Here is a 9305-nt window from a genome sequence, read left to right as displayed (position 1 = left end):
ATGACAATCTGCTATTTTAATATATTAGTATTATCAGAATATATTATTAGTATATCTAAAGTACAGAGCCTCGTTGGGATTCGGCTTGCGCCCTTGTTTATTACGTACATCACCTCAGTGCAGGGTATTTACATTTATTCAAGTGTTGTGAAAATCATGGCTTCTAAAAAAACAGAAAGGTGATTTCAATTGAAACAAAGCAAGACATCATCAGAAGGAGTGAAAGTTGACAAAAACTTCCTTGTCAAACAGGGAGAGGTTCATGAGTTTACCAACACTCATTATCCAAACAGAGCTGAGGCCAACAGGATCAATGATCTCTACAATGATACCCTTGCCCATCATTTCTGACAGGTGTTGAAGAAGAGAGAAAAACAGACCACCTTGGACATGTTTTTTTAAGAAGCAAGCTGCAAAAAAACAAAGGATGGAACAAGAGAAGATGACCCTGCAAGCTCTGGTAGCCTCTTTTTATTGTTTTTTAATCAGAGTCAGAAGACTCTGATTAAAAAACAATAAAAAGAGACCTGCTGCAATGTGTAAAAAGTCTGTATCTGTATGAATGTGTAAAGAAAGTGTTCCTCCACCTCCTCACATTCCACTACGCGGCATAATTGGTGACTGCTCCATTTTCATTTTTTTTATGGAACAATATGGTTATTTTATGCTGTGGAACAAATTATATGTTTTAACATGTATTTCTATGGGAAAATGCGTTTCGTATAACGGACTTTTCACTTAACAGATGTGCACCTGGAACAGATTAAGTACGTTATACGAGGTACCACTGTATTGATATTAATTCTCTTTTTCAGAAGAAAACATATCTTGCCCGAGTTTCTTGGTGTTCTTCATTCAAGAGTTCTTGGCATTCTTCTGTTGTCAGATCAGTTTCAGTTTTTATTATGAGCTCTTCAATGTTCTTTATTTCTCAGATGTGATTTTTGTTACTCCTTAAGCTGTTTGAGTCTCCTTGATAATACAGTATCTTTCTTAGTTAAGATTGAACTGCGGCCTACTGTAGACCTGTTCAAGCAATACTGCCCAGTAACAACAGAAATCAGACATCTGACCAGTCTCTACCTCTGATATTATACTCTCACCTTTTGAAAATAAAAACCGATGCAAAACTTAATGAGTGTCTGTCTGACAGTCTAGCGAATACTATAAAAGAATTGTTTCTGTCAGAAAAATAAAAGGCTGGAATTACAAGGGAGAGTTTCAACATTCAGAGTAATACTATCCTATCAATATATAACTGGTTGAGTGTCAATGTTGATGTCTCCCGTGCTTTGAAAAGTTTTGAATTGTTGCCTGAAGACAAGGGAAGACCAATCGGTATTCATTATTTTATGTCTCTTCTTCTTGTATTTGTTCTGTGAGGTGTTCGCTATCTGATTATGTGTTCGTTGTCCAAACATAAAAATCTTTTGCGAAAATGTTTGTTATCCTATTTGTTTGTGAACCAAACTATTCATTAACTGATCACCCACTATAATTGGTTTTCTAATTTTTAAAATATTTTAATTTAAAATTTAAATTTCTTTTAAATTAAATCCAACCCAATTGTCACATATTACCTAAGTAAGAAATGGCTTATTTGTTTAATTTATCAGAATGTAATGGATATAAGTATGGGATCAAACATATTCAAAATGTTAATTCAGAATAAAGTCTTTTTCTGACTCATATAATTTTGTGAAATAATAATTGTTAGTTTCAAATGGAGTTTTATTTAATTTTAAATTTTTTAATATTTTGATTACAGATTAAAATATGAATACAAAATTTATAAATCCATAACAATTATTTCAAATAAAAGCTGTAAGAAATTTTTCATATATTTTTTAAAAAAATCAATTCCTTTTAAATATAGAATGCAAATACAAATATCTCCTTGATATTTATTGATGAAGTTTAGCATATATTACCTAGTGCTCTTTTGAACAATTTACTGATGACTGGGTAAAGATTTTTCTTTTCTTTTAAATGTGAACTGAAATCTTTCACATTTAAATTATAATAATTTGTTAAATATTGATATATCAGTGATCTGTTTTCTTCAGTTGGAAATTATATTTTGATGTATTATTTTAGCAACATGAGTAAAATTATATATAAATCCATAAGGTTGGAAACAGAAGAAAATATTTTAGTTTTAATATGTACAAAACTTTATTGATTACTGTATAACTGTTGAGAAGTAAGTAACATTTTTATATGAAAAATATTTAATTTTATTATACAATAATTTATGTTTGCTTTGCATGCTTTATTATATAATTTTAAAAATATATTTTAATTAAAATATTAATGAAGTTTAAACTAATGTAATGATTTATTTAAACTTAAATGCTACTCATAGTTATTATTATTATTTATTTTATTTATAAGTCTAATCTTTTATAAAATGACTGAAAATTTATAAAGATAATATTCAAGATTTATCTTTTTGTAAAATTTTAAATTTTCTAGTATCAGATATTTATTGGTTGTTTTTTTGCTTAAAATGATATTTCTTTTATGAAATTTAATATTAAAGACCAATAATAATAATAAATAATATATGATATATAATTTAAGGCAGAATGAAATCTTATATTCACGTAATAGTTTTTCATTAACAATAAAAAGTTAAAACATTATAAAGATCATATGATTTGAAATGAAGATTAAATATTTACAAAATCATTTCGTTCTTCATTTTCATTTATATGTTTTGTTTTTTAATTTTATAAAATTCAACATAAGAACTTCATTCCTCATTTTTGTCTTATTATTTATCATTGTCAGAAATTGTTCTTGCTACAAATCTGAACCATATTGACTTGTTTATTCCAAAAGTAAGAGTCAAATCTTAAAATTTTAAGTCAAGATGATTTTTTTTTTAATGCTTAAAAAATTAAATGATGTAAAAATAATATATTTTTTACTTATTAGACTTTTTTGCTTTGTTGAACATAAATATATGTGTCATGCAAATTAAAAAATGAATAGTGATGTCTTGTACTTTGAATTTAATTCGTTCCAGAAGGCTGTTTTGAAGTCTGAATCAGTTTTCCTCATTAGAAATAATGGAAAGTGAATTCATCTGTTTCCAGACTCTAAACAATATTAATTTTGATCATCTTTGATAACAGCAAATACATCATTTAAGGTAAAAATAACAACATTAAATGCCCTAAATAATAAATTAAAACATGAAAACAATAAATAAAATACATAAATACTGTATAATAAACTGAAAATTGCATTTACTGTTTCTTAATGAGGTGTGGTAATGTCCCATGTGGTTGGTAGAAAGGAAGAGAAATATTACTTCTTGGAAAGAGAATCATTTTCCATAAACACAACAAATAACTGCACTTCTGATGATCTCTCTTTTTTCTACATCTTAGCACTACTGTTTGAGGATTTTGATTCACTTTCTCTTTTTTCTACAGAGAAGAACATTTTCAATATAGGTCTAACATTGGCAACTTTTCTGGATGTTACTAAAGTAAGCCATCACATTGTCATTGAACAAATTAATCATTCTATTCACCACAGCTGTCACCAAATTTTCTACTTTTACTGCTTCCTTGTTTTTAAGAATGATAAACACTGTCAACTTTTAGCATCCAAAACACAGCCGGATCTACTACATATGTGCTGTTTTCACGGTTTGCAATAAGTTCCTTGTTTTTTTTTCATCTCAATTGCTGATACTACAACCTTCCTCTTAAGCTTTGTTACTTTCACATACTTCTTGGATGCCATTAATTAATAAGTAGGGATTATATATATCACCAAACATATCAAAAATAAAATAAAAAAAGCACTGAAAACACATGAGAATAATGCAAGAGATGCTTTCACAGTGAGAGCAAGAGACAACTTGGGTGCACAAATGTCATTTACACCGTAAATGCATTTTTTCATTACACAGACAGTTCAAATGTAGAACCATCATTCAAATTCTGGATCAATCTTCTCTCAAATTTAGCATTTGAACTCTGGAACATTCAAAGTAAAAGACACCAGTGTATTTTGCTTATCATGGCAAACCTTCTTAAAAAACATAAAAGTATGAAAAATTAAAAAATAAACCATTAGAAATCAACAAAATATATAATACTGAGTTTTATTATTCAGTTTACACAATCTTTCTTTTCATATGAAAATTTAGAAATACAAATATCATTCATCTTAAGGGACATTAATGTACACAAGCTTTTGCAGTGCTGCTCAAAATATGGTTTGTGGATTACTGGTGGTCTCTAAGCATTTTCCAGGAGTCATGCACTGATCTAAATCATTTTTTAAAATTCCAATGATATGCGGTTTATGCAGATGAAAGATGATTTTTATGTATCACTTATCTGTCATGTTAGATTATAAGTTGATTTTTATTGGATAACAAATGAAAGCATAGGTGATCTTCAGTTTATCTGTGACTCAATTCAGTTTGTTCATGGACTATAAGTTTTAGAACCATTGTTTTTAGATATATTTGACTGCATTTAATTCAGTTTTAGAAACATCCAACGATCACTTAAATGATTGGGCTGCAATTCAGCTATTTTAAATAATTAATACAAAGTAATTTGTTACTAGAGGTAGGCATTATATGCCATCGCTTAACTAAATTAATAATTATAATTTTAATAATTTCCAGAAGGTTCTAAATTATTTAATAAATTATTAAAATTATAATTAATAATTAAGAGATGGTGCCTAATGCCTACCTCTAGTAGCAAATTAGTTTGTATTAATTATTTAAAATAGCCGAATTGTAGTTTGATTATTTATGCAATCATTGGATGTTTATACAGTAATACCCCGAACTTATGCGATAGGTGGGACTGAGCGATAACCGCCTAAGTCGAATTCGCGTAAGTTGGGGTATAATTTCCCAATTTGTGTAAAATCCAAGTCGGATGTATGTAAGCTAATAAATGTTCTCACTAATCTTATCTCGTCTTTTGATTCGTTCACGGTTATCACCACATAGAGTCTCTCAAGTCTCCGTAGATATAACAAACACAGAAATAAATAACACAAAATAAATTGTAGCTATGTGTCGATTCCGCACGACACATCCAAACATATAAGCTGAACAATAGTGTGGGGGGGTGAGTAATCAAGAGTTGTGTGGCGCTCAAACAAAAGATGAATCGACAAGATTCGAAAATCGCATAACTCCAGGTTCATGTAAGTTGAGGTATTACTGTATATACTCATCAGGCTTTGTGATGTTTATTATATTCAGTTTTAGATATCTTAAATGCTGTTTAGTGGGTATATGGGTATTAAATGCTCTTGTGAGTCAGTTAGATCCTTGGATATGGAACTCAAATAACTATATTAAACAAAAAAACCTTTTAAAAATTACAATTAAATAAGCAACTATTTTTTGTGACATTGTCACAATGCTGGGATGCAATTTTTAATCATATTTTTAATTTATTTAATTTAAAATATTTGGTATCCATCTCAAATTGTAGTGGCTTGCCTGTGTATATCATACTTTTCTTTAATAATAGAGCCGTGCCAGTCACCTATTGAACACCTTTAGGGAGAAGTTTTGAATTGAAATAACATGACTTCTAGTTTTAATTGCACATCCATATATAGTTAATTGGGGCTCCTGCTCCTAAGGTTTCCATGTCTGGTTTAGTCTTTCATCTATCTAACTCCATTCTCGATATTAAGGAAAGACGGACAGACAATGGACAACAGTGGGAATTTATAGGTCCACAATTTTCTCAAATTGCAACTGAATTAATGGAATTGATAGAACTTATGAATATTTTATTTCACTAAGCAATTGGATTTCTTCTTAAATATTATTAATTACAGTATCAAATTATTAAATTCAAATTTAATTTTTTTGTAATAACATTTGTAAGTCAAAGTTTTACTAATATATTTAAATCAAATTGAAACTTACTACTACATTATTAAATTTATAATTTAATTAACAGAAATATATTAAAAATTGTTTATACATGCCTGCAAGAAAATAATGTTTTGTATAAATATAGATATTGAATGACTTCAAAGAAAGCAAAGAATTGCTTAAGATTTACAGAATAATAGTATGTTATGATTATTACATATAAAGTTTTTAAAATAAATTTTAACCTTTAAATAACAGTTCATATCAAATCTATTTTTGGTTGAAAATGTATTTATCAGAAATACAGGATAGTAACAAAAGTCTCTCTTCAGTCAGTTTTTTCAAAAACTAATAGAGACTGCTCAGTAGAACTCTTGTTGATATACAAGTATACTATGCAGGCATGCACAAAGTGATGGTATAAATTTCTTCTCTAGTTCTTTCATTGGAGATGGCTGTTATAAACCCTAATGAAAATAGGGCAACATTGTCAATTACAAAGTTGTAGCATATTAAAGTATATACTATTGTCTTTTAGTGCATCATAAAATATCAAATGGGATTCTGGAACTCACTGTCAAATATTAATATGACAGGTAAATGCTTCATTGCACAATATGCAATGAGAAGTAGTACATCACTGCATAACACAAAAGCAATGCGAGAATGGTTGAATGTGCAGTTTAGTTTAGCAATGGTATGGATATGGAAATATCCATTAAATAGAAAATATCAAATAATGTTAATAAACATACAATGCATTACAGATATTTATGCATGCTGTTTACATAACCAAAATTAGTGATTCAAAATGACTTACTTTCACAACAATGCACACTTGAATCTTTTCTGCATGACTATCAACATTTCATTAGTTATGGCAGCACATGCACCCAGAGTACATTGATGCATGTCATTTGCATTCAATGGTTGTGTTTCATAATCCTTTGACTTCAGAAAGCCCATGAAAAATTCATGGGTGCAAAATGGTTGGAGACCTTGGTAGCCATTTTACCAGTTCATTATAATGTATCCATTTCTGTTTGAAATTGACATTTATTCAATTCACACTGCATGAGTATTGTGCAGTGATGCACTGCATCCTTTGCCTGTTATGCAGTGAGGCAAGACTATCATAATTGATAGCCTGTTTTGGGATCTCATTTGATATTTTGGAATGTATTAAAATTAATATTGGTTTGGAAATAATCAGCTGGGGAAGTTTTTGTTAGCTAGCCCGTTGTATAATAAAGCAGTAAAATATTTTATTATTTTAAATACTAATACAATGTGTATTTGTATAAAAATCTTAGATTTTTTCTTTGTATTCTATCTTTCCACATATTCGCATTATCATGAGGACATAAATCCACAAAAAAAAATATCATGTATGGTACAGATTTTATTCCTCCAAAATCTTTGCAAATTTTAATAATAATTTAAATTTATATTTGTTTTTGATATGATTGTTAATATATTTTTTAAATTTATATTAATAAATTTGTATTGGATTGAGTTATAAGTTGAATAAGTTTTTGTGTTTATTTTTAACATTTTATTTAACTTATGAATACAATCCGTTATATATGATCCATTCTGTTGTTTCACTATTTTCCATCTTTCTACCAATTTCTCGATTCCTCTTCTGAAAAAGTCCTCAGATTTTGAGACAATATATTTCACAATACCTTTTTTGACTTCATCAATTTGTTGAAACTTATTTCTATCTAAACAATTCTGTAGAGATCTAAACAGATAATAGTCTGAGAATGCCAAATTTGGAAAATATGGCAGATGAAGCAAAACTTCCCACTGAATTCTTATTTTTTCTAGGATTACTTTGGTAATGTGTGATCTTTCATTGTCATGATGCAGTATAATGCCCTTGTGGTTTACTAGTACTGGTCTTTTGTCCTTCAATGCTTTGCTTAAATGGTCTGATTGTTCACAGGATGTGTTGGCATTTATGGTCTGGTTCAAATCTAGTAGTTCATAATGCATTATTCCCTTCACATCCCAACATATGAACAACATTACTTTTTTTTTGGGTGCAGTCCACATTTTGGAGTGGATGTTGAGGACTCTGTTGTATTTAGCCAAGATTATCTCCATAGAATATTGGTGTACAATATCCATTTTTCATCTCCAGTAATTACTCAATCTAAAAATGGATCTTTCTTTTGATGATCGAATAATAATCTGGCAATACTTAACAGAAACTGATCTTGCACAGTAATTAACTCATGTGGAACCCACACATCTAACTTAGGAACTTTTCCAATTTAAGGTGGTTGCATACACTTTTTTAGCTTACATTTAGTTTTATAGCTAGTTGCCTTGTGATAGCTTTTGGATTGGTTTCAACCAGAGCCTTTAGTTCATCACTGTTAACTGTGATCAGCTAACTGAAGTACTCATCATCTTTCAAGCTAAAATTTCCCTTCTGAAATCAAAATTGAGCTTTTTTCACCTTTACAGTGTTGGTGCCATAAACTTTACACACATTTCTGACGTCATCTTAGTTGTATTTAAACCTTTTTAGAAACAAAAAAGCAAAACATGTTCCAATTTGACTTTAATTTGAATCACATTTGTTTAACAGTCTTCCAAGTTCGAAAACGTTTGTAACGCTCTGTTTTTTCTGAGAAGCACACCGGTAACAGGCTCCTCAGTATGTTTGTTGTTTAGCAAAACATGCCTTAGATGGTTGTCTTCTGGATCCATTTCAGGCTAAAATATTCATAAAATAACATTAAAACTATTCAAATCAGCTTAACATATTAGTAACATGTCTGCACACTTAAACTCAGAAAGTCACACTTATCTATAATACAGGAGTGGACAGCATGCAGACCATTTAATAGGAGAAACTTTTATCATACAGGCATTAAATTACAAATAAATAATTTAACGCCTGTATGATAAAAGTCACACTTATTGAGAAAACTGAATGCTATTGTAAAAATGTGTAATTAGGCAATAAAAAAAAAACTGAATGACTTATTACTCAATTCAAACCCATTAAATTTATAAATTTAACTTTAATAAATTATAATCTTTTAGTCTACATTAATAATAATTATATTAGTTTCTACTTATATAAATATGGGAAGATATATATATAAGAATGAGAAACTAAAAGATTGCCATTTTAGTATCATTCTACAGAAGAAGGAAGCATGGTATTACAGGTGAACAAAACAATGAATTATTGAAGGTTTCTCATTAATAGTGCTTAGCTGAGTTAATAAACCATAAAATAATCTGATATCATTCAATCTTTCTTTCAAAGATAATCAGATATAGTTGTTAGTTTTAAAGACAATATACATGTTTTTATTTCAGTTTCTAAGTTAACTTTTATCAATATCAAAATGATTTACTTTACTTATTGTAAGTATACTGTATTTTTAATATAACTATG

This window comes from Centruroides sculpturatus, unplaced genomic scaffold (assembly GCF_000671375.1).
Source record: "Centruroides sculpturatus isolate CEXI.00-Female unplaced genomic scaffold, Cexi_2.0 scaffold500, whole genome shotgun sequence".
NCBI lineage: Eukaryota > Metazoa > Arthropoda > Arachnida > Scorpiones > Buthidae > Centruroides > Centruroides sculpturatus.
The sequence above is the reverse complement of the archived record's forward strand: the minus strand, read 5'-3'. Positions refer to the sequence as shown.